Source organism: Schistocerca piceifrons, chromosome 3 (genome assembly GCF_021461385.2).
Source record: "Schistocerca piceifrons isolate TAMUIC-IGC-003096 chromosome 3, iqSchPice1.1, whole genome shotgun sequence".
In the NCBI taxonomy this organism is placed as follows: Eukaryota; Metazoa; Arthropoda; class Insecta; order Orthoptera; family Acrididae; genus Schistocerca; species Schistocerca piceifrons.
The window spans coordinates 573,882,441-573,908,575 of record NC_060140.1 but is presented as its reverse complement, the minus strand read 5'-3'; the positions used below and the strand labels follow the sequence as shown (position 1 = coordinate 573,908,575).

The 26,135-nt window shown below is 43.6% G+C and overlaps 1 long non-coding RNA gene across 1 annotated transcript in view; it reads left to right on the top strand.

Annotated features, from left to right (window-relative positions):
• The window catches only part of LOC124787969, a 56,526-nt gene extending 32,320 nt beyond the window's left edge, over positions 1–24,206 (top strand). The window contains exon 3 of the long non-coding RNA XR_007016045.1: positions 23,180–24,206. This is a non-coding gene — a long non-coding RNA (uncharacterized LOC124787969). The remainder of the gene's footprint in view (positions 1–23,179) is intronic.
• Positions 24,207–26,135: the final 1,929 nt, after the last annotated feature.

Sequence of the window (26,135 nt, the reverse complement as noted above, 5' to 3'; positions counted from 1 at the left end):
TGGGCTGGATGCATGCACTGATTCTGTTGGAAAGCTTGTTACAAAGGCGTTTTATCCTCTTCTAAGACAAGCTGGACCACAACTGTAACTGGTCCTTGATACCCTGGGGCGGAGTTGACGTCCGAGCTGGTTCCACAAATGTTCTACCGGGGTCAGATCTAAAGATCTTGCTTGCCACGGGAGTGCCTCAACATCACTCAGACAGTTCACTCAGACATATACCATGTGTGGACGAGCGGTTTACTGTTGAAAAATGACATCACGATACTTTCGCATGAGAGGTTACCCATGATGACACAGGATCTCCGTGACGTACCAATGTGCAATGTGAGTTCCCTCAATCGCTGTCTAAAATTATACCCGATGGCTCCGAACACCATTGTGCCTGCTGAAAATATTGGAAGAATGGTATCACTCCCAAAGTCGAAGTTACACTGATGTGGGTATTTCCATTTATGTGTCACACAGTCAACACGCAAGACTGGCAGCACAAGGTTCGCAAAAGCGGTCATCTTATCACAGAAAGGCAAATGTTTTCAAACAGTAGGCGGCCGCTGTGGCCGATCGGTTCTAGGCGCTTCAGTCCGGAACCTCGCTGCTGCTACGGTCGCAGGTTCGAATCCTGCCTCGGGCATGGATGTGTGTGATGTCCTTAGGTTAGTTAGGTAATTCTAAGTCTAGGGGACTGATGACCTCAGATGTTAAGTCCCATAGTTCTTAGAGCCATTTGAACCATTTCCAAACAGTAAGCAGGATGTGACCACGAGAAAAAGATGGAATAACCAAAGACGAGATAACGTTCTACAAGTCAGAGCATGGAATGCCAGCTGTTTGAACGTAATAGGAAACCTTGAAAATCTGAAAAGAGAAATGCATAGGGGGGTTTGTAAAGTGAAATGGATGAATAAAGAGTAATTTCAATAGCAGCAGAAAATAATATAACGAATGTAGGATTAATTATGAATAGGAAAGTAGGGTAGATAGTGAGCTACTGTGAACAGTTCCGTGATATCATTGTTCTCAACAGATTCGACAGCAAATAATTTCCCACGAAGTTCAGGTACGCAGGTCAACCTCGCAAACGGAAAGTGAAGAGATAAAAAAGGAAAGTACATGTGAGGATGATGAACGACTAAGTCAGCATGTAAATGAAACTGAAAATCTAATAATTATGGTGGACTGAAATGCGTTTGTAGGGGAAGAAGAAGACGAAAGGGTTACGGGAGAATATGGAGACGGCAGTAGGAATGAGAGAGGAGAAAGAGTAATTCAGTAATAAATACTGTTCTGTTCTGCAATAAATTTCAGATTTTAATACGGACTACTCTGTTCAAGTATCATAATAGGAAGAAGTATACTTGGAAAAGACCCGGCAACACGCGAAGATTACATCCAAATTACATGATATCAGACAGAAATTCCGTAATCAGATATCGGTTTGTAAGGCGTACCCGGGTGCAGATATGGACTCACATCACAATTTAGTAATGATGTAGAGTAGAATGAAGTTTAAGAGAATCGTCAGAAAGGATAATCGTGGATGGAAGTGGAATACTGTAGTACTGAGGAATAATGCGACGTATTAGAAGTTCTTTAAGGATGTGTCTGCTGTGAAAAGAATACGAGAGTAGGCATTTCAGTTGAAGAGGAGTGAACATCTCTATGAAGGGTAATAACAGATATTGGGCAAACTCTGGTACAAGGAAAGTAACTGCGACGACACCTTGAGAACGGAAGGTCGACGAAAGAAAGAAGTAAAAAACTGTTCAGGGAAAGATAGGAATCATAGTATGAAGGCTTTCACGACCGGATGACATATCTTCTGGTAAACCTTGCGGGATGTAAGGTCGTGGTCCATGAAACTCTTCAGCTCCTAACGTTTCGTCCAGTGCTTCGCTGGACATCTTCAGAGGGGGGTTTCTCCTCCGGTGAGTCGGCAAGACTCACCGGAGGAGAAACCCCCCTCTGAAGATGTCCAGCGAAGCACTGGACGAAACGTTAGGAGCTGAAGAGTTTCATGGACCACGACCTTACATCCCGCAAGGTTTACCAGAAGAAAGATAGGAATGCAGTAATATAAATTCCTTGTACGACGTGGAGGGTAGATAAGGCGGAATGGCTGGAGGAAACACGTGAAGAAACTGAAAAAGAAATGATCGTCTGGAGGTTTAACTTTACAGAAAAAGTCAAAACAACGTTTGGTGATATTAAAAGCAAGGATGGAAACATTAAGAGGGCAATGAGAATTCCTCTGTTAATCGCAGAGGAAAGAGTGGTTAGGTGGAAAGAGTCATTCAAGGCCTCAGTGAGGGGGCAGGACTCTTTCTGATGACGTGATAGAAGAAGAAACAGCAGCCCATAGGGAAGAGATGAGGGATCCAGTATCAGATTTTAAAAGAGCTCTGGAAGACTTGAGATGAAGTAAGGCAGAATGGATAGAAAACACTACACAGGCATTTCTAAAATCACAGGGGAAAGTCGCAACCAAATGATTATTCAAGTTAATGCGTAGACTGTAGGAGACTGGCGACGTACGGCCAGACTTTCCGAAAAATTTCATCCACAAAATTCCGAAGATAGTAAGGGCAGATACTTTCCGGAGCGGGAAGGAGCGCCTGGTCCCCGGCACGAATCCGCCCGGCGGACTTGTGTCGAGGTCCGGTGAGCCGGCCAGTCTGTGGATGGTTTTTATGCAGTTTTCCATCTGTCTCGGCGAATGCGGCCTGGTTCCCCTTATTCCGCCTCAGCTACACTATGTCGGCGGTTACTGCGCAAACTTCTCCGCGTACGCGTACACCACTATTACTCTACCACGCAAACATCAGGATTACACTCATCTGGTGTGAGACGTTCCCTGGGGGGGGGGGGGGGGGGGTGTCCACCGGGGGCCGAACCGCACAATAACCCTGAAAGAGCGGTTCGGTGTGGGACGGCGGAGGGGTGAAGTGGACTGCGGTAGTCGTCGTGGGGTTGTGGATCACTGCGGCTGCGGCGGGGACGGAGCCTCTCCGCCGTTTCTAGCCCTCCCCCCCCCCCCCCCCACCGGTTAACATACAATACAGTACAATACAAGGGCTGATAGCTACGAAACCTATCGCACAATCAGCCTAACAACTATTGCATTCAAGCTGCTGACAAGAATAATATACAAAAGAAGGGAAAATAAAATTGCGAATAGGTTAGATGATGATCAGTTTGACTAGGAAAGCTAAAGGCACCAGAGAGCCAGTTGTGCATGATAATGAATCAAGACTGAAGAAAAATCGAAGTACTCTCATAGGATTTGTCGACCTCGAAAAAGCATTCTACAATGCAAAATTTTGGAAGATATTCGAAACTCTCGAAAAAATTGGCGTAATAAGAGTAGGCAATAGGGAAATATGGGTAATGTACAATATGTACAAGAGCTAAGGAGAACGATGAGACTGGAAGACCAAGAACGAAGTTCTCAAGTCAAAAAGTGTATAAGACAGCAATACAGTCTTTCGCCCCTACACTACAATGTATGTAGTTCTGCTGTGGCACGGATAAGAGCTGCACCATACTGGGCACACGTCTTCATGGACTTTAAGCTGGGTGATGGCGTAAGAAGTACGCTTATTTGCTTACTAACTTCCACCAGTTTCTTTACCACAGCAGAAAGTTTGCGACCTTCATTTATTATTTGGAGAATCGTCTTGCATTGAAAACCCAGCGTCACAAACAGCAGAAAGGTTCTCATGTGTCCATGCAGGTTACTGGTAGTGGGGTGACAGTATAGGGCAAAAACATGTTTGTCTTAACCATGAGCCGTGCGGTTCTAGGCGCTACAGTCTGGAGCCGAGCGACCGCTACGGTCGCAGGTTCGAATCCTGCCTCGGGCATGGATGTGTGTGATTTCCTTAGGTTAGTTAGGTTTAATTAGTTCTAAGTTCTAGGCGACTGATGACCTCAGAAGTTAAGTCGCATAGTGCTCAGAGCCGTTTGAACCATTTGAACCTTAACCATGAATAGCGGACAGGCTCCAACGTGCCAGAGATTAGGATCGTGCAGGTGAGTGCCTGCATGGTGGGTCTCATGCAATCAATTGGTGCAGGACTGATAAATTAAGTGGGATGGGCTGCTATTGCCGGACGGGCGGGGAGCTGGGGGTGAGGGGAGGGGGGCGTTCAGTCAGACAGCGCTGGGTAATGGTCTGCCCAGAAACCAGAACAGCTGGAGTGATGTCACGTGATAGAGTCGGTGTAGCAGTATGCGCAGGTGATGCTCACTTGCGATTGCACAAGCAGCAGGCACCACGGGCCCTCACAGTGCGATATTTGTTTAAATCAAGATGCAAACATTTCTATTGTGGTTGTTTAAACTTAGGACAAGTGAATCGCAAATTTAAGGCGGTTCCTGTTTATACTGTGACGTCAGAGGGGTGTGGGAAACTTTACATGTTAAATAAAGACGCAGTCATTCCCATCCTATACTGCCATAAATGTTTAAACAGAGCTTAATTTCAAATGTGGGGTAAATGGACTCTGAACTTTAATGTTTAGGGAAAACAAATTTTTCTTAATTTCCCACCATTTTGAACTTAGGATAAAAGATCTGACAACTATGCAGGCTGACCTGGTATCCCTAGATACTCCATATTGGATCCTGGTGCCATAGGGTTGGGGAAAATCTGACTGCTGTACAGGCTGGCCCAGTATCATCAGGTCAGCCATCTTGGATTCTATTCTTACCACAAGTGACCTGGTGAACCATACAGACTGTCCAGTGTCCACAGATGCACCGTCTTCGATTCTGATATCATAGGTCTGTGAAAAGTCCAGCTTGGCTATTATACTTAGGTAAAGTTGGCTAGGTCTGCCATCTTAGATTTCTGAATTTCCGCCCATTTATTGGAATTTCCCAACATTTTGTACGTACGGTAATTGGCCTATGTCGGATGCATGGGGGAAGATCTGGTAACACCGCATTGTGATGTCATTGACAAAGTCGCCAGAAATCTGGCGACAATTTTTAAGTGATCAAGGAGCAGCACAGCCCTACTACTGCCTTGGGCTATTGTAAATTACACGTATGTTCGACAAAGTACCAGTGAATCTACGCCGAAATAATAACATGAAGCCAGCCGTGTGGCCGAGCGGTTCTAGGTGCTTCAGTCTGGAACCACGCGACCGCTACGGTTGCAAGTTCGAATCCTACCTCGGGCATGGAGGTGTGTGATGTCCTTAGGTTAGTTAGGTTTAAGTAGTTCTAAGTTCTAGGGGACTGAAGACCTCAGATGTTGAGTCCCATAGTGCTCAGAGCCATTTGAACCATTTTTTTTAATAACATGATCCTCGAAACACTTCGTTTTTACTAATTTAGAGCATTTTGTGGGTGCAAATAATTTAAAGTCCCTTAACAGTCTCTCTGTTGTATCACGAGGGGGCTTCAGGAAGTAAATTACCCATTATTGTGGAAAGCCAAGTAGAGTTTATTGAACACTGCACTATGGTTCTAAGTGACACAGATACACGACATTACTTTCGAATATAGTCACCAACTCTCTGTAAGCAATGGCCGGACACTTCCTACCAATCGTTCAATTCCTCCTCTGTAGAAGTCCTGTCCTTGGTGGTGGTGGTGGTGGTGGTGGTGGTGGTGGTGGTTAGTGTTTAACGTCCCGTCGACAACAAGGTCATTAGAGACGGATCGCAAGCTCGGGTTAGGGAAGGATTGGGAAGGAAATCGGCTGTGCCCTTTCAAAGGAACCATCCCGGCATTTGCCTGGAACGATTTAGGGAAATCACGGAAAACCTAAATCGGGATGGCTGGAGACGGGATTGAACGTCGTCCTCCCGAAGGCGAGTCCAGTGTGCTAACCACTGCTCCACCTCGCTCGGTCCTGTCCTTGGTCATGAAGTCATTCGAAAACTGTAATGTGAACGATCTCATCGCCGCGAAACTTGCGAACGCTGCCACACAGTTCCTCGGTTGCCTGGACACTGTCGTCTGTGGTCGATGTCGATGGCCTTCCTTGCTGATCAGCTCCATCCACGTCTGTACAGTCTTGTTGGCACCATTTCACTACAGCTGGACGTGACACTGTATTTGGTCCACATACCAACAGATTTTCAAGGTGAATCTGTCTGCAGTTTAGATGTTTTCCCCACAAGAATCCAAGAATCGTACTATCCCGCATACTTCAGCTTCGAAGTACCTACCAGATACCGCGCCATTTCGCTCACGCATTGGGGTAGGGTAGTAGTTGTTTTATGTCCACGCAACAGACCAAATAACAGGCATCACACAGAGCCGTGGTAGTAGATTCAGACTGTAGATCTCCCCAGCTAACTGCAACATTCCACATACCAGCCTTACTATTTGTTATGAGATTACCCACACTGCATTGCGAAAATAATATATACTAACATTCTGCGTGGTGTCTGTTTGTTCTAAGTCGTGTCTATCTACGACGCTCTGAGCGTGTTTTTTAGGGAATTGACTAGTTTGAACCTGGGACATGTTGCTGGTAAGAAGACGCCAGACCACACATGACATGTAGAGTTCAGAAGAGTTCAGTGAGACTAGCGATGATATAACGAAATACTTAATGATTTCAGCGTCAGCTCCACTGCACTCCCTGTAAAAGAATTTTAATACTAACTAAATTTAGTGGAAGGGGTTCAAGGCTTTCCTATTTTTAGTTAGCTGGTAAAATAACGTCGAAAAAGCAGTTAAGTTTACCATTGGAAATTTTATTCTACTCACAAAACATTGTTTATAAATTGCACTATTGATAAAAGGAAATATTTTAACACAGGATGATAAAAACCAACTGCGTTCAACAAAAATGTGAACGAATATTCCCTGAGTGGGTTTCCAAGTTCTACAATGGATCGAAGGATGGCCTATGCCATATCACATCTATGATCTAGGTTTAAATTAAGTTTCACAAAAGAGAAAACTATCAAAATGGTCTACACTGACCCTCAATTATCTTTAATTACTTATCTAACTTGTCGTAAATTACAGCGGCTGATGTGGCTTCTCAATAATTATATAACAGAAAAATCATCGCATTTCAGATTTTAACTTACGTAGCAAATGTGAATACCATGAGCTTTAATTGATGATCGACACTAGTATTACGCAAAAAGGGGGTTTAACAGATGAGACTTCTGCAGTTATGAGTGAAGCTTTATGCGCTGTTATGCGGCATCGCGTGCGTTCATTACTTTATCGTTGGTTAGGCAGTGTCAGGGGGCAGCGGGCGGCGCAGCTCCATACAGCTCGCCATCTCGGAAGCAACTCTCTCCTAACTTCTCCTTACTACAATTTACCGAAGTTGGTTTTAAAAAAAACTATCTGGCTGTGTTTTCATCTGACCAATCAGGGTCTCAATGTTAACCTTAGGCTCCACTTACAAAAATTCTGTCTATCCAATGAGAAACGTTATACTTTTCGTGGTGGGGCAATGTTTTTAACGTTTGGAACGTAACAGAGAGGCGAAAAAGTCTGACGCTAAAACTTCCAGCTGGTGTGGCCCTTTTAGTGTGATCGTAAGATCTATACTGTTCCTCTGGAGGGCTCTATCTTTTAACATGGGCTGGGGGGGGGGTGGTCCTGGCGGTTGGCTGGTGACGTGGGTGTCCGTCCCTTATCGTAGGGCATTCTAGCTTAACACGGTTCTGCTCTCTGCTTCTGTTCTCGTTTCTCCCCTCGGAACTGCGTCTGTCTCACGGTGGGAAGGTATGACATGCATTTAGGCATTCTTGTGTTAGTCTGTGGTATTCCATTTGCTCACTCGTTACTCGTATTACTTTGGTTAATTTAATGCCACAATTTATTTGGAGCTATGTGACATACTGCTGGATTTGCTTATCATGTCAACGCTTTCATGGAAGGTGTCGGATTTGCCTGACACCTTACAACTGTATAACATCAATAATGATATCAGTTAGTAATGAGCAGTCAAACCGTTAATATCACTTCCATGTAAAGTCAAGCTACAGCACCGCCATCATGTAAGTATTGTCGGTTTGCTTGCACGTCCTTGTGTGTGTGTGTGTGTGTGTGTGTGTGTGTGTGTGTTTCGCTTAACTTGTTATACTTTTATTTACAGATGATGACGTGGAGTATCCATTGACAAAGACACTTTAACAGGAGCATTATCCATTTTCAACACGTCTTTTACCCTATATTCCAGTTGGCATAAGCACGTCAGCATTGGAATGATGTCTGATAGTGAATTCAAGCCAGTTGTGAGATTTGAAAATCAACATTATTGTGGCACTAAAGTGGTATTATACCCTAGAGAATTGTGTCAATTATGCGATAACTAAATTGTGATTGAAGGCATACGACAAGACAGAAACTACTCGTAAGTAGGAACAGAATTTCGAGAATATAATGTTTATCAGCTATGCTATACAGCATGCACAGACTGGTCTGGCAGTATAATGTTTATAGCTTCTACGTAACTTTATAGACCAATTTCCTATAACTGGTACGGCAAACTCTGAATCCAACAGAAGAAAATGTAGCCCAATATTTTGATTTGTGTTGATAGGTAGATATACATAGATGTCGATACATGGAACTATTTATAAGTTCACAACACTTGAAGTAGGCATAGTATTGCATTCTTATCACTATTGCCATACACCATTAGATCGACAAATGTCGGTCCATCAGATTGCAGGAAGAAAAACATTCTAATTTGTTCAAATGGCTCTGAGCACTATGGGACTCAACATCGGAGGTCATCAGTCCGCTAGAACTTAGAACTACTTAAACCTAACTAACCTAAGGACATCACACACATCAATGCCCGAGGAAGGATTCGAACCTGCGATCGCAGCGGTCGCACGGTTCCAGACTGCAGCCCCTAGAACCGCTCGGCCACAACAGCCGGCTTCTAATTTGTCTGATAATACACCCAGACAGCGTTTGCCTAAAAAATGTATGTGTATTAGCCAAAACACCATTCCCGCGCACATACCGACTATGTGAAGAGGTACTCTCAGATATTGATGATACTACTTTCACAGTAAGTTACGATTTCCCATCACAATCAAATACCGTGCTTATATTCATCAATGTCTAATCAAGATAAAATACGAAAGTACTTTTGCTATTACTATGCAGAGCGGTTGATGACTTTTACTTATGTCAGATCTACCGTAGGATCACAAAGCAACTGATTACAGATAATGTAAACCTTATTATCGTCTTCAAACAAGAAAATATGAGTTTAAAACATATTTACTGGATAAATGTAGGAACTAACATCACATTCGATGAATTTACAAATTTTGCGGATATTGTTGTAGTCATTCATAGTACAGCGTTTTTTGACAATCGATACAACTGGGCAGTTAAATTACGACTGATACCAATGGAAATTTCAACATTCGTATTTATACTGACACGAAAATTCAGATGCTCGAAAACAGTATTCATTGTCATAGATGGAGCACTCAGCAAAAGTATCATGGAAGTAAATAATCTTTCTCAGGCCATTTTCAAGTTAATGAATTGAATGAAAGGATTGATGTAATTCAAAAGAAAGCGGATGAGAGTGCATGTATGTTGGATACTGTTCCCGACTGCTTAGTATATATCGACATTCAACAGAACATAAAGTCACTGAAATCTGCAAGGCTATCCTGAAGAAACTGTGTTTGCTGAAGTTAGGGCATTTGAAAGAGACCATTCACCCAGAGAAACGTTTAGGCCTGTTACAGAATCTCCCAAATGACTCTCAAAGACAAAGACTCTGAATATGCTACTGCTGATTTCATTAAACATTACTACGATAGTTGTGTAAATAAAAGATATGGAATGTTAAATGGTGTACCTGACATTCAGAATAAGAAAATTAACAATCGATCTGTATAATACATCTACTGCAGTGACCCCAACGAAATACTTGAATGATTCTACATCTACATTTATACTCCGCAAGCCGCCCAACGGTGTGTGGCGGAGGGCACTTTACGTGCCACTGTCATTACCTCCCTTTCCTGTTCCAGTCGCGTATGGTTCGCGGGAAGAACGACTGTCTGAAAGCCTCCGTGCGCGCTCTAATCTCTCTGATTTTACATTCGTGATCTCCTCGGGAGGTATAAGTAGGGGGAAGCAACATATTCGATACCTCATCCAGAAACGCACCCTCTCGAAACCTGGCGAGCAAGCTACACCGCGATGCAGAGCGCCTCTCTTGCAGAGTCTGCCACTTGAGTTTGTTAAACATCTCCGTAACGCTATCACGGTTACCAAATAACCCTGTGACGAAACGCGCCGCTCTTCTTTGGATCTTCTCTATCTCCTCCCACACTGATGAGCAATACTCAAGTATAGGTCGAACGTGTGTTTTGTAAGCCACCTCCTTTGTTGATGGACTACATTTTCTAAGGACTTTCCCAATGAATCTCAACCTGGTACCCGCCTTACCAACAATTAATTTTATATGATCATTCCACTTCAAATCGTTCCGCACGCATACTCCCAGATATTTTACAGAAGTAACTGCTACCAGTGTTTGTTCCCGTATCATATAATCATACAATAAAGGATCCTTCTTTCTATGTATTCGCAATACATTACATTTGTCTATGTTAAGGGTCAGTTGCCACTCCCTGCACCAAGTGTCTATCCGCTACAGATCTTCCTGCATTTCGCTACAATTTTCTAATGCTGCAACTTCTCTGTATACTACAGCATCATCCGCGAAAAGCCGCATGGGACTTCCGACACTATCTACTAGGTCATTTATATATATTGTGAAAAGCAATGGGCCCATAACACTCCCCTGTGGCACGCCAGAGGTTACTTTAACGTCTGTAGACGTCTCTCCATTGATAACAACATGCTGTGTTCTGTTTGCTAAAAACTCTTCAATCCAGCCACACAGCTGGTCTGATATTCCGTAGGCTCTTACTTTGTTTATCAGGCGACAGTGCGGAACTGTATCGAACGCCTTCCGGAAGTCAAGAAAAATAGCATCTACCTGGGAGCCTGTATCTAATATTTTCTAATATTTTCTAATATTTTCTGGGTCTCATGAACAAATAAAGCGAGTTGGGTCTCACACGATCGCTGTTTCCGGAATCCATGTTGATCCTACATAGTAGATTCTGGGTTTCCAAAAACGACATGATACTCGAGCAAAAAACATGTTCTAAAATTCTACAACAGATCGACGTCAGAGATATAGGTCTATAGTTTTGCGCATCTGCTCGACGACCCTTCTTGAAGACTGGGACTACCTGTGCTCTTTTCCAATCATTTGGAACCTTCCGTTCCTCTAGAGACTTGCGGTACACGGCTGTTAGAAGGGGGGCAAGTTCTTTCGCGTACTATGTGTAGAATCGAATTGGTATCCCGTCAGGTCCAGTGTACTTTCCTCTGTTGAGTGATTCCAGTTGCTTTTCTATTCCTTGGACACTTATCTCGATGTCAGCCATTTTTTCGTTTGTGCGAGGATTTAGAGAAGGAACTGCAGTGCGGTCTTCCTCTGTGAAACAGCTTTGGAAAAAGGTGTTTAGTATTTCAGCTTTACGAGTGTCATCCTCTGTTTCAATGCCATCATCATCCCGGAGTGTCTGGATATGCTGTTTCGAGCCACTTACTGATTTAACGTAAGACCAGAACTTCCTAGGATTTTCTGTCAAGTCGGTACATAGAATTTTACTTTCGAATTCACTGAACGCTTCACGCATAGCCCTCCTTACGCTGACTGACATCGTTTAGCTTCTGTTTGTCTGAGAGGTTTTGGCTGCGTTTAAACTTAGAGTGAAGCTCCCTTTGCTTTTGCAGTAGTTTCCTAACTTTGTTGTTGTACCACGGTGGGTTTTTCCCGTCCCTCACAGTTTTACTCGGCACGTACCTGTCTAAAACGCGTTTTACGATTGCCTTGAACTTTTTCCATAAACACTCAACATTGTCAGTGTCGGAACAGAAATTTTCGTTTTGATCTGTTAGGTAGTGTGAAATCTGCCTTCTATTACTCTTGCTAAACAGATAAACCTTACTCCCTTTTTTTATATTCCTACGAACTTCCATATTCAGGGATGCTACAACGGCCTTATGATCACTGATTCCCTGTTCTGCGCTTACAGAGTCGAAAAGTTCGGGTCTGTTTGTTATCAGTAGGTCCAAGATGTTATCTCCACGAGTCGGTTCTCTGTTTAATTGCTCGAGGTAATTTTCGGATAGTGCACTCAGTATAATGTCACTCGATGCTCTGTCCCTACCACCCGTCCTAAACATCTGAGTGTCCCAGTCTATATCTGGTAAATTGAAATCTCCACCTAAGACTGTAACATGCTGAGCAAATTTATGTGAAATGTATTCCAAATTTTCTCTCAGTTGTTCTGCCACTAATGCTGCTGAGTCGGGAGGTCGGTAAAAGGAGCCAATTATTAACCTAGCTCGGTTGTTGAGTGTAACCTCCACCCATAATAATTCACAGGAACTATCCACTTCTATTTCACTACAGGATAAACTACTACCAACAGCGACGAACACTCCACCACCGGTTGCATGCAATCTATCCTTTCTAAACACCGTCTGTACCTTTGTAAAAATTTCGGCAGAATTTATCTCTGGCTTCAACCAGCTTTCTGTACCCATAACGATTTCTGCTTCGGTGCTTTCTATCAGCGCTTGAAGTTCCGGTACTTTACCAACGCAGCTTCGACAGTTTACAATTACAATACCGATTGCTGCTTGGTCCCCGCATGTCCTGACTTTGCCCTACACCCGTTGAGGCTGTTGCCCTTTCTGTACTTGCCCAAGGCCATGTAACCTAAAAAACCGCCCAGCCCACGCCACACAACCCCTGCTACCCGTGTAGCCGCTTGTTGCGTGTAGTGGACTCCTGACCTATCCAGCGGAACCCGAAACCCCACCACCCTATGGCGCAAGTCGAGGAATCTGCAGCCCACACGGTCGCAGAACCGTCTCAGCCTCTGATTCAGACCCTCCACTCGGCTCTGTACCAAAGGTCCGCAGACAGTCCTGTCGACGATGCTGCAGATGGTGAGCTCTGCTTTCATCCCGCTAGCGAGACTGGCAGTCTTCACCAAATCAGATAGCCGCCGGAAGCCAGAGAGGATTTCCTCGGATCCATAGCGACACACATCATTGGTGCCGACATGAGCGACCACCTGCAGATGGGTGCACCCTGTTCCCTTCATGGCATCCGGAAGGACCCTTTCCACATCAGGAATGACTCCCCCCGGTATGCACACGGAGTGCACATTGGTTTTCTTCCCCTCTCTTGCTGCCATATCCCTAAAGGGCCCCATTACGCGCCTGACGTTGGAGCTCCCAACTACCAGTAAGCCCACCCTCTGCGACCGCCCGGATCTTGCAGACTGAGGGGCAACCTCTGGAACAGGACAAGCAGCCATGTCAGGCCGAAGATCAGTATCAGCATGAGACAGAGCCTGAAACCGGTTCGTCAGACAAACTGGAGAGGCCTTCCGTTCAGCCCTCCGGAATGTCTTTCGCCCCCTGCCACACCTTGAGACGACCTCCCACTCTACCACAGGTGAGGGATCAGCCTCAATGCGGGCAGTATCCCGGGCACAGCGTCAGCTCCAGCTGGGAGTACATCTCATTCGAATGAAATAATTTTAATTATTTCAGAATTTTGATAAAGATGTCTTACTGCATAATTAGTACTTCAAGAGCTCCATAAACCAACATACAACACATTTCTGCATAGGCACTTTATAATCCGAGGTTTGGATCATTTACAGCAGGCACATCTTGTGAATATGAGGCTATATTCACGACACAAAAAGGTTTCAAATACATTTTAATGGTTACTGATAAATACTTAAAATTTGCTTCGACTTTCCTGTGTGAACAGCTATAGGGAAGGCAGCTGCACAGGTGTTTGATCAATTAGTGCAGATGGGAACTAATTGTGTCCCACACAATTTTCAGGCAGATCAAGCTGTCAAGCTGCAGTGTTTTATAATAAATGTTGCAAAGCAGCACTACTTGACATTCTCTCATTTGAATGCAAGTATTGTGGAATATTTGCATTGAACGAAAAAAATTACGAATGTGGATGAGTTTTAACCTTTGTGGTTCATGTAAACTGACTGATAGCCTTCCATAAATCATTGATTTATAAGACCTGACCATGTAGTGAACAATAAGAATGACACCAGTTTACATTCATGATAATAGCTTCTGAATACAGAGTGCCGTCATATTAAAATGGTAGATTCACCCAAACAGAAATTAAATGTGCATGTTTTAGTACATATTTTAAAATACAAGGCCACCTTTGAGAAATCGTATCTACCATACTGGTCGATGGAGATATTTCCAGTTTCCAAGGTGCAGCGAATAAACTCTGGAACTTACATCTTAAAGGATAGAAACAGCAGCGAAATCGCTAGTAGTTTTTCCACAGAAGAATTACAGAGAAGTAGGGAACCAGACGTCTTTCTTATACAATGTGTCATAAGATGATGGTGGAATAAGGCCCTTGTTACATGGATTGATGGGAAGATGTCAATGATTTGCTATATGATAAGGTGCACGAATCTCAAGCAGCGTCGTAACATAACATTTATGATAGGATGCACATCAGCGTAGATAGTGGTATTCTCAACAAGTTACCTACAGAACTTCGCATCTCAACTATTGTGGGCTGGGAATAATGCTTGAAAGACAACTCGGGCAGCGTGAAAAGGGAATCAAGGTTTTAGATGAGGCCTGCAGATAACATGATAACGCATGCTACCAAATAAGGATCCCCTAGGACATCATACTATAGATAGAATTTTAGCTGACAGACCCAAATAAATAAGTGCAAGATGGGATATCGGTTTTGGCCAGCATAACCACTGCGCCTGTAGGAGATAAAGTAATGTGCGCAAAACTTGAATTAGGCGTGGAGTTAAATTTCATTTGAATTACGAATGCAGATCGCTGTACACTTAGGATGAAGAATACGAATGGTGTTTAAAAAAATGCATTATTTTATCATTGGCGGCAACTAAAGGAGCCTCAAAAGGAAAACTAAAACACCTAGAGTCCTACAGTTGCCCACCACATTGGGTGGAATCCTCCCCTTCATAATTTCAGGTCTGGCAGGACTTTCAACTATTGGCTCTTTAGCCATTTGCGCTGCAGCTATCGCAAGAACAGTGAAAAATGTGGAAGACGTACAGCAGCAGCTTGTCAAAGCAAAAAAACATAATACGCCTATGGGATCTGTGTCTATTGGAAAAGGTCTGCACTTAAAATTGCACAGGAAAGAGCTTGGATTGTTCATTTAAAAATTCTGCTAGCTCTATTATCCATCAGACCACTTACAAATCTTTATCTGCTGAAAGTCGTCGAAAGTTCTCTATTCCAAGATATCGTGACATGTTTTTGCCTACTATCTTAATACATGCTGAATGCAGAATTATAAATTTAGACGTTGAGGAAGAACTTGAATTACACCGAAACTTTACCGGTAACCACACATTCTACAGTTTTCAACGCTACCAGAACTTCAGTGTACATGCGTGCAGACACCTATGTCTCATGTTCATCCTGAGAGCTACAAACAAGAAGAAGATATAAAAACAATAATTGCGCATACCAGTTAGTCAGTCGAGCACAAGAACTGGAGTCATACAATATCACTTGGAAAGGTCAGTCGTCGGTACTATGTGCAAATTCCTCTTCATCAATCGAGTTAAGTAAAGGGGACTGAAGTACTTTGTTGACTGGGTTAAAAACACACAACACTATTCCTAATATCACAGCATTAGACTGCAAACAATATCTGACAAGAGGTAAATTTGTGCAAAATGCCAAGACAATTACAGCTTTGATTATTTAAACGTATATTTCAAACAGACAGTACCAGGGTTCGAGGTTTGCTTTAAGGTCAATATGCTTAAAACGGAAGTAAGAACGAGGTGAGAGACCTTACCCCAGAAAGTTACGCTAGTAGAATAGTTCGTACCAGACAACATTCAGAAGAAGCAATAGTCTCATGGGAAGTAAGATACATGAGCTATTCAAATCATTCAGAGTTTCCATAATGCGGGTGACGGAAAAGGTGCAATTAAAAGGGCGAGGTGGAGCTGATTTGTGCACTAGGACCCGAATGTTTTATTCGGGGCGTGGGAAATGATAGAACAAGACTACTGTCCATAATAGAGGCGAAGACATTGGTCTAACAGGCGCAGTTGACGTAGCGCTACAAGTGCGATAATGTGTATGAAAGAGAAAAATCAAGTTCCTGTCGGAACACACTGCCAGCGTAGTAATAAACAGATGTGGGATACAAAGCGTTACAGCTGTGGGAAACCACAGCATACATCCAGATACTTCAATAAGCACTGATAGGACACGAAAATAAAATTGGTGGAGGCACTCATCAGGGTGGAGGAAGCAAGGAAATTTCAAGATTTCTGTTACCACTGTGATGAGACAGGGTATACAGATGAAAAGTGTACGAAGGAAAGAAATGTCAGAGGCGTGGACTAAGGCAAAGGACTGTCGGACTCCCAAGTCATATGTGTAAGTGCAGACATACAGCGCACCAGTATGAGGAAAAACTCGGGAAATGACTGGCGAGAAAGACTGGGAAATAAGGAGGTGGCACGTGCAGTAGTAACACGTCACCACAGTGAAGTGGCATAATGTTAGAGTACTAGACTAAGAAGTCGAAAACGACACAATGACAGGAGACTGCAAAGAATTCGAGAAAGAGATGAATTTCTTAATAGATACAGGGGAACATATTGCTTTAATTAAAGAAAAAGCTGTGACCATTTATATATCAATTAATAGTCTTGAGGTTCAAAGATTAAAACGGTTAATGCATGGTTGGTACGGCGAAGCTGACTTTAAGGATTACCGGAAATGTGTTAGGAGACCACAAATTCCACGTTCTGAGAAAGGAAACAGACATCCCTTACAGTGATTTAGTAGGAATGGAATTCCTCAAAAGACTGCCCTCTGTCATTGACTGTTTGACATGACGTTTAGAGATGAATGGCTGGTACCCTCTGTGTTTGACGATACCTGAAGGTGAGATAGGACAAATGGAGCAATGAAAGTTTGTAGTACAGATGGATCCTCGAAAAGACCATCAGGAATATAAGAAAGCGGTATATGAGTACTACCGGAACAAAGAATGGAACGAGCTGGGCGAAAGTAATTTAAAATGGTATCGGGTAGTCAGTGGAAATAACTGACCAAAGCAATTGTCAGGTGAAAGATATCCATCTTATACAACGCGTGGAAGGAAAAGCGAACTATGACTATATTACAAGGAAAGTTAAGAAACGTAGGAGAATATTTGTGCTAAACAAGGGTGACAGGAGATAAATTGCAGAATATCTGAATAGTCAACCCCAAAACTTCATTGCTGAAGACGATATGTAGCACAAATATAAAAAGAAAAGCATTGTTCAATGTACCTTAGACAAATATATTCCGAGCAAGGACTTAAGGGATGGGAAAGCCCCATAGTGGCTCAACAGCCGCTTTAGATAACTGGTACATAAACAAAGAGAGTTTCGTTGTTTCTTTATAGATTGAAGAGGAGTCAAAATCTAGCTGATAGCCAAAAGCTCAAAGAAGCGAAAATGAGCGCAAGGAGACCACTGAGGGAAGCTTTCAATGACTCTGAAAGCAAAATTTTGTCAATTGATCTGGCTGACAACACTAAGAGGTTTTGCTCTTACGTAAAACAGTAAGCGGTTCGAAATAGTCTATTCAGTCACTCAGTGACAACACAGACGTCGGAAAGGATGATAAAAAAGAAGGCTGAAATATTGAACTGGGTCTTCCGAAATTGTTTCACCGCGGAAGATCGTAATATGCTCTCTCCTTCCAATAACCGTACAAACTTCATAATGACAGATATTGAGATAACCGATTGGGGAGTAGAAAAGCAACTACAATCGTTTAGTAGTGGAAAGGCACCAGGACAAGATGAGATACCTGTAAGATTCTACAAAGATTATACGAAAGAAACTGCTCTCCTTCTAGTGGCAGTTTACCGTAGTTCGCTGGGATAACAATGGGTACCTAACGATTGGAAAAAAGAGCAGGTTATTCCCCTTATCAAGACAGGTCGGACAGATGCACATGCGCATAATTATAGGCCTATATCGCTGACGTTAATGTATTTTAGAATTATGAAATATATTTTATACTCAAGAACTATGACGTTTTTGGAGAACGAGAATCACCCCTATGAAAATGAACATGGATTCCCCAAACAGAGATCTTGCGAAACTCATCTCTCTGTTCGTTCGTGAGATTCATGGGATTAACAGCGCTGGAGAGAACGACACGCAGGTTGGTGCCGTGTTCCTTGACTTCACGAAGACATTTGACGCCATCCCGTACTACCGTTTAATGAAACCAAAAACGAGGTTACCGGGTATCGGACCATCTCTGCGACTGGATTCAATACTTCCTTGCAGATATAACTCAACACATCGCTCTTACCGGACCAAAATCTCCAGATTTACAGAGTGCCCCAAGGAAGTGTGATAGGACCGTTACTGTTCACAACGTATATAAACGATCTAGCAGAAAGCGTCGGTAGCTCTAAGATTGTTCGCTGGTGGTGCTATTGCCTGTAAGAAATAAGCAACGCTAGGCGTCAGTATAGTTTCGCAAAATGGCCTACAGAGGATTCATAAATGATGCAGGCGCTGGCAGTTGTGCCTAAACGTAAATAAATATAACATATTGCGCTTAGATAGGAAAATAAATCCACTACTCTACATCTACACTATTGATGACAGTTGCTGGAAACAGTATCTGTGGTAACCTACCTAGGAGTACACATCCAGAGCGACCTTGAGTGGAATTATCACATAAATAAATAATAGGAAAAGCATATACCAGACAGATTCATAGAACGAATCTTAAGGAAATGTAACCCATCCACGAAGGAAATACAGTGACGTTCAACAAAATCCATTGGCAGGCAGAACAAGAGAGGCGTTGTGTATCAAGGAGAGGTTTACTACGGAAATTTCGAGAGAATACTTTCTGAGAAGAGTCTGACAACATGTTACCTCCTCCCGCATACATCTCGCAAAATGAGTACTATGAGAAAATTCGGGAAATAAGAGCTAATACAGAGGCTTACCGACAATCATTCTTCCAATACGGAAGGTGAAATCAGAAGTACCCTCCTCCAAACACGGTCAAGTGACTTCGGAGTGTGGCCGTAGATGTAGAAAGTGAACTTGGCAGCCGTTAGATATTAGCCAAACGCGTTATAGTAGGGATAAAGTAGAGCGCATAAATACACTACTGGCCATTAAAATTGCTACACCAAGAAGAAATGCAGATGATAAACGGGTATTCATTGGAAACATATTATACCACAACTGACATGTGATTACATTTTCACGCAATTTGGGTGCATAGATCCTGAGAAATCAGTACCCAGAACAAACACCTCTGGCCGTAATAACGGCCTTGATACGCCTGGGCATTGAGTCAAATAGAGCTTGGATGGCGTATACAGGTACAACTGCCCATGCAGCTTCAACACGATACCACAGTTCATCAAGAGTAGTGACTGGCGTATTGTGACTAGCCAGTTGCTCGGCCACCATTGACCAGACGTTTCCAATTGGTGAGAGATCTGGAGAATGTGCCGGCCAGGGCAGCAGTCGAACATTTTCTGTATCCAGAAAGGCCCGTACACGATCTGCAACATGTGGTCGTGCATTATCCTGCTGAAATGTAGGGTTTCACAGGGATCGAATGAAGGGCAGAGCCACGGGTTGTAGCACATCTGAAATGTAACGTCCACTGTTCAAAGTGCGTCAATGCGAACATGAGGTGACCGAGACGTGTAACCAATGGCACCCCATACCATCACGCCGGGTGATACGCCAGTATGGCGATGACGAATACACGCTTCCAATGTGCGTTCTCCGCGATGTCACCAAACACGGATGCGACCATCATGATGCTGTAGACAGAACCCGGATTCATCCGAAAAAATGACGTTTTGCCATTCGTACACCCAGGTTCGTCGTTGAGTACACCATCGCGGGCGCTCCTGTCAGTGATGCAGCATCAAGGGTAACCGCAGCCATGGTCTCCGAGCTGATAGTCCATGCTGCTGTAAACGTCGTCGAACTGTTCTTGTAGATGGTTGTTGTCTTGCAAACGTCCCCGTCTGTTGACTCAGGGATCGAGACGTGGCTGCACGATCCGTTAGAGCCATGCGGATAAGATGCCTGTTATCTCGACTGCTAGTGATACGAGGCCGTTGGGATCCAGCACGGCGTTCCATATTACCCTCCTGTATCCACCGATTCCATATTCTGCTAACACTCATTGGATCTCGACCAACGCGAGCAGCAATGTCGCGATACGATAAACCGCAATCGCGATAGGCTACAATGCGACCTTTATCAAAGTCGGAAACGCGATGGTACGCATTTCTCCTCCTTACACAAGGCATCACAACGATGTTTCACCAGGCAACGCCGGTCAACTGCTGTTTGTGTATGAGAAATCGGTTGGAAACATTCCTCATGTCAGCACGTTGTAGGTGTCGCCACCGGCGCCAACCTTGTGTGAATGCTCTGAGAAGCTAATCATTTGTATGTCACAGCATCTTCTTCCTGTCCGTTATATTTCGCGTCTGTAGCACGTCATCTTCGTGGTGTAGCAATTTTAATGGCCAGCAGTGTATTAGCAAAATTGAATGTAATACTCGTATGTTGATTAACTGGATCACATGCAATGTAGAAAGACTGCAAAGAATGAAGTCCGTACTACATTAGTTAACACGGTGCAGACCCGACAGAAAAGGGGATTTCTTAATTTCGTAGGCAAGATATTTTTAGCAACGTTGGACGAGGTGGATGCTGCATATTAAGATTGATAGAATGGAGTGTAGCTCAAACAACTGCTGAAACTGTCTAAAGAGTTGTAGTCTGGACCACATTGTCTGGTTTGAGCCAGACCGCAGATTGTATCGTCATGTGGGGGTTCGTCCAGATTCACTAACCAGACTGAATCTACTCCCATCCGAAAAGACCTCAGTCCTCGTTGATCCAATCCCTACCGCTTGTAACGATCGCAAACGGTGCTACCGATGTGCAGGTGTAAATGTGACACAAAGTACTGGTCATGAGGGAAAGAGACCACCTCTGTGCAGTCGCTTTGCCACTGTGGAGCGTGAAATTGTGTGTGTTACAGTCTTGTTATAAGTGGTTGCAATTGCGCCCTTTGTTTGACATGGGTTCATTCTCGTTGCGCGATGTAACGGTCATTTGCTGCTGTAGTTGACCGTGACTGACCACCTCCTCTCCCTTGGGTAACAGCCCGTTGTTTGGCTGTTCAAACCCCCCTTCCCCTCCCCCTGCACACGAAACAATGCTGCAAGCAGTACCAAACTCCTGTGCAACATACGTCCCACTTCGTCCTTATCCCAGTTTGCCTGCTATTCTTCCCTATGTGAAGTCATCCAAATGCCTCTGGCCCATGCTGTAATGAAGAACACCGCGATGGAGCACTGTAACTCCTCGGAGATTGACACACACTGTCTTTTCCCATTCGTTCAGCTACCACATCTTGCGGAGCCACTCCCATTTCGCGCTGTAGTCTCAATGACCTCACACCATGTAAAGTCCAACTTTCTGTGCACGACTGGGAGATGTCTGGCAACATGCTACCTTGCTTTTATTCATTTCCACGGAATAATTAATATAGCATATTACTTTATCCATCTTGTCCTTAAGTTTTGCAGAGTGGGTTATATACTCATATACAGATATATCTATCTCTATATCTGTATCCACGGCGAGTGCTGTTGTTTTCATGTATACTCAACAAATGTACTGTATTTTGTTGTAGTGAGTGAGAAACAAGGCATGTGATACGTCATGGGTCATTAAATCACTGTGCGCCAGGTCACACCATCTCAGGACCCTGTTGTTTGTTGTTGTGATCTTCAGTCGAGAGACTTGTTTGATGCAGCTCTTCATGCTACTCTATCCTGTGCAATCTCCTTCATCTCCCAGTACCTACCGCAACCTACATCCTTCTGAACCTGTTTAGTGTATTCACCTCTTGGCCCCCCTCTACGATTTTTGCGCTCCACGCTGGCCTCTAATACTAAACTTGTGATCCCTTGATGCCTCAGAATATGTCCTACCAAGCGATCCCTTCTTTTAGTCAAGTTGTGCCACAAATTTCTCTTCTCAATTCTGTTCAATACCTCCTCATTAGCTATGTGATCTACCCATCTAATATTCAGAATTCTTCTGTAGCACCACATTTCGAAAGCTTCTATTCTCTTCTTGTCTACACTATTTATCGTCCACGTTTCACTTCCATACATGACTACACTCCATACAAATACTTTCAGAAACGACTACCTGAGCCGGTCGGTGTGGCCGAGCGGTTCTAGGCGCTTCAGTCTGGAATCGCGTGACCGCTACGGTCGCAGGTTCGAATCCTGCCTCGGGCATGGATGTGTGTGATGTCCTTAGTTAGGTTTAAGTAGTTCTAAGTTCTAGGGGGACTGATGACCACAGATGTTGAGTCCCATAGTGGTCAGAGCCATTTGACTTCCTGACACTTAAATCTATACTCGATGTTAACAAATTTCTCTTCTTTGGAAACGCTTTCCTTGCCATTGACAGTCTACATTTTATATCCTCTCTACTTCGACCACCATCAGTTATTTTGCTCCCCAAATAGCAAACTCATGTACTACTTTAAGCGTTTCATTTCCTAATCTAATTCCCTCAGAATCACCCGCTTTAATTCGACTACATTCCATTATCCTCGTTTTGCTTTTGTTGATGTTCATCTTATATTCACCTTTCAAGACACTGTCCATTCCGTTCAGCTGCTCTTCCAGGTCCTTTGCTGTCTCTGAAAGAATTACGTCGTCGGCGAACCTCAAAGTTTTTATTTCTTCTCCATGGATTTTAATTCCTACTCCGAATTTTTCTTTCGTTTCCTTTACTACTTGCTCAGGACTGATGATGATGATGATGATGACTTGACCGCCTTCCCACCCATGATGAATTCATGAGCCTAACCCTGAATGAAACTCATGGATGTGCATCACATTTGAAATGGAGCTCTTCGGATGAGGCAGAGTTTTAACTGAGGAATATATGAATAAATTTTTTCGTATCATTCTTAGAGACTCTCGTGCTGTATGTTTTTTCTTTTTTTTCAGAAATGCCGCACTGTCTGCACCCCCCATTGCCTGCATCCACATTATGACCATCATCCCTAAGAATGGCATCACCTGCACTGGAGAGCCAGAGGCCGCAACATGGCCAACGCCGACGACATCCACACCCTCAGCTCCAGTCGTCGCAACACAGAACATGTCCAGACTACAGCGGCTGGTACCGACAGCTTCGCCAGTACGTGGGCCACTGCAGGCAGCAGTGCTCTCACGGATACACACACAATTTGAATGGAGCCTTTGTAGTCTCAGTGAAGATCGTCTCTCAGCCATCAGCCACCTCTCTGCCCATTCCTATAGGTAGGATGAAGATGATCACAAGAGCAGTCATACTCAGTATCTCGAGATGCTCTTAGGGATACTATATTATTTACCCATTTCGATGACACGGTCAGATGCCGTGATTTGGTCCTTGCCTGCCTATATGCTTTGGAAAGGGGACTTTTCAATATCGTGAACAATCTGCATTGTGTCGTCATTAAGCGTAGCACTATGATATGCTGGAAGTTCTCTCTCCCCTTCGGAGGGTGTCTCTGAAAACATTGTTATACATAATTGGAGTGATAGTGGCATGATATCGTGGGGTGCCTTAACTGCCGAGTGGTTTGAGGGCCTCATTACAGGCCTGAATGTCTCAGTTTTAAGCAAGAGATTCTGGGAAATCTGTGAGTAGAGTCCTATATCTAGACGTTCACATGTGTGTGTCTGTTCCAGTACATGGTGGGTTCATCCTACATTCCTCTTCTGAAGAATGTAGCTGATAGACAGGGTGCTTATAATGTCTAAATAATGACTGCTGTTGCTTTGCTTAGTCACTTCTGGCTTGTGCAAGAAATTATAAGACAAAGGCACAGCATGTCAGTAAATGTCAAATGGATATTTTTGGGAATTATAAGCGTGATGGTATTGAACTCCCCATGAGCCATCAGGATATCAGTAAATGTGAGAGGTAGAATCCCAATATGCTTACTCATGTATAAGGCCTGAAAGAATACAAGTCAGATGGTGCTGATGATGATAATGTTGTGCATACAGTCGTTGGACCACTTCACCTCTCTAAATTCGCTGGTTGGCATCCGACACATGCAGGTTTGTTGTTAATCTCTCAGGGTGAGAAACAACACTGCCTCGGAATCAAAAACATGTTCCTTCCCCTTTAACCCCCCCCCCCCACACACACACAGTTAAGTTCACAGAGGCATAAAAAGCATTTCTGTCCAAAGTTCCTGAACTCGTTTATTATGAGTGATTAACACATCAGGTGGACAGTTCTACATAGGAAACAGTATGTGTAGAGATGCCCACTGAGGCAAAATAAATTCTTAAAGTTTAAGAATTTTCTCTGCAAGTAACAAGTACCCTTTGCTGCATACACGGAGTGTCTTCTCGCTGCTGTGATGGCCTGTGACGGTGACTGCACTGCCTCACATAGTGCTCCCTCAGATCAGCACATAACTTCCATGGAAGTGCACCAAGTTGTACATGAATGTGAGTCGAGTTGTAATCATTTTGGAGTATAGATCGGGTAAGAGCCTTCAAGATGGTTGCTCTGAGCTTGAAGACCTTGCAAGAAAGGTTGATGCGATTTACCACACCAACGTTCCTACGACCAACATGCATGAAGACAGATCATACTAAAAGGATGAAGTTGATTGCTATATTCGTGAGCATCCATTAAATAATAAAGTTTAAACACCACTAGGGGTCACTGTCAACTAAATGGCAAATTCCATTGAGCCGCACACAACTCACGAGACTGTAATTGCAACCTTCCATGACACATACCCGTTTAAATCCATAATTTAAGGGGGTATGATGCCCTCTGCCATGTTGAGCTCTTGACTGATTTCAGTCTGTGCAGTAATAAGATTAGTGTCCTGCCTGACAGCACAGAGAAATGTACTTTTTTTGGAAAGAGCATCATTAAGAAAATTGTGCTGCACTTTCTGGACTAGCTGAGTTATGCAGGCACCACAACAAAAACTTGCTGAAACCATGCATCAGAAGATCTGCATCTCACTCGAGTTACACATCCTGATAATGCTAAGTTTTAGCTCTTAACGAAAAAAAGGCCATCCCACAGCTACGTGATTACTCTGAAACTCACAGTTAAGTGCGTGACAGAGGATTAATCGAACCACCTTTGAACTACTACTCTACCGTTCTACTCTCGAAAAGCGCGTGGAAAAAACCACTACTTTAATATTTCTGTGCAAGCTCTGATTTCTGTAATTCTATTATGATGGTCATTTATCCCTATGTAGGTGGGCGCCAACAAAATATTTTCGCACTCTGAGGAGAAGGTTAGCGATTGAAATTTCATGAGAAGGTCCTACCGCAGCGAATAACGCCTTTCTTTTAATGACTGCCATCGCAATTCGTGTATCATCTCAGTGGCACTCTCTCCCCTATTTCACGACAATGCAAAACGAATTGTTTTTCTTTGGATTTTTTCGATGTCCTTCGTCAGTCTTATCTGATGCGGTCCAACAGCGCACATCAGTACTTCAGAAGAGGGCGGATAAGCGCAGTCAAAGTGGCCTCTTTAATAGACTTGTTACAGTTTCTAAGTGTTCTGCCAGTAAATCGCAGTATTTGGTTTGCTCTCCCCACATCATTATCTGTGTAATCGTCCAATTTCGACGGAGAAGCTCAATGAAACCACATTGCCCTACATAACTGTAGTCTCCAGCAAAATTAAAGGAACTGCCATAGAGATATTAGGGCTTGTACAGAGGCTTATAGATAGTCGTTTTCCCTTCCCACTGTGAGTGAAACAGGGAAAGAAATGACTAATAGCAGCACAAGATACCCTCCGGAGTATGTATGTTGATCTAGATATAGGTGGGGATATTTGAAGCGGACAACGGGTACATGGTGAGCGTTTGGCGGGAGTTTAACGACTGTAACTTAGGGGTACTTGCAAGGTTTTATACGGACG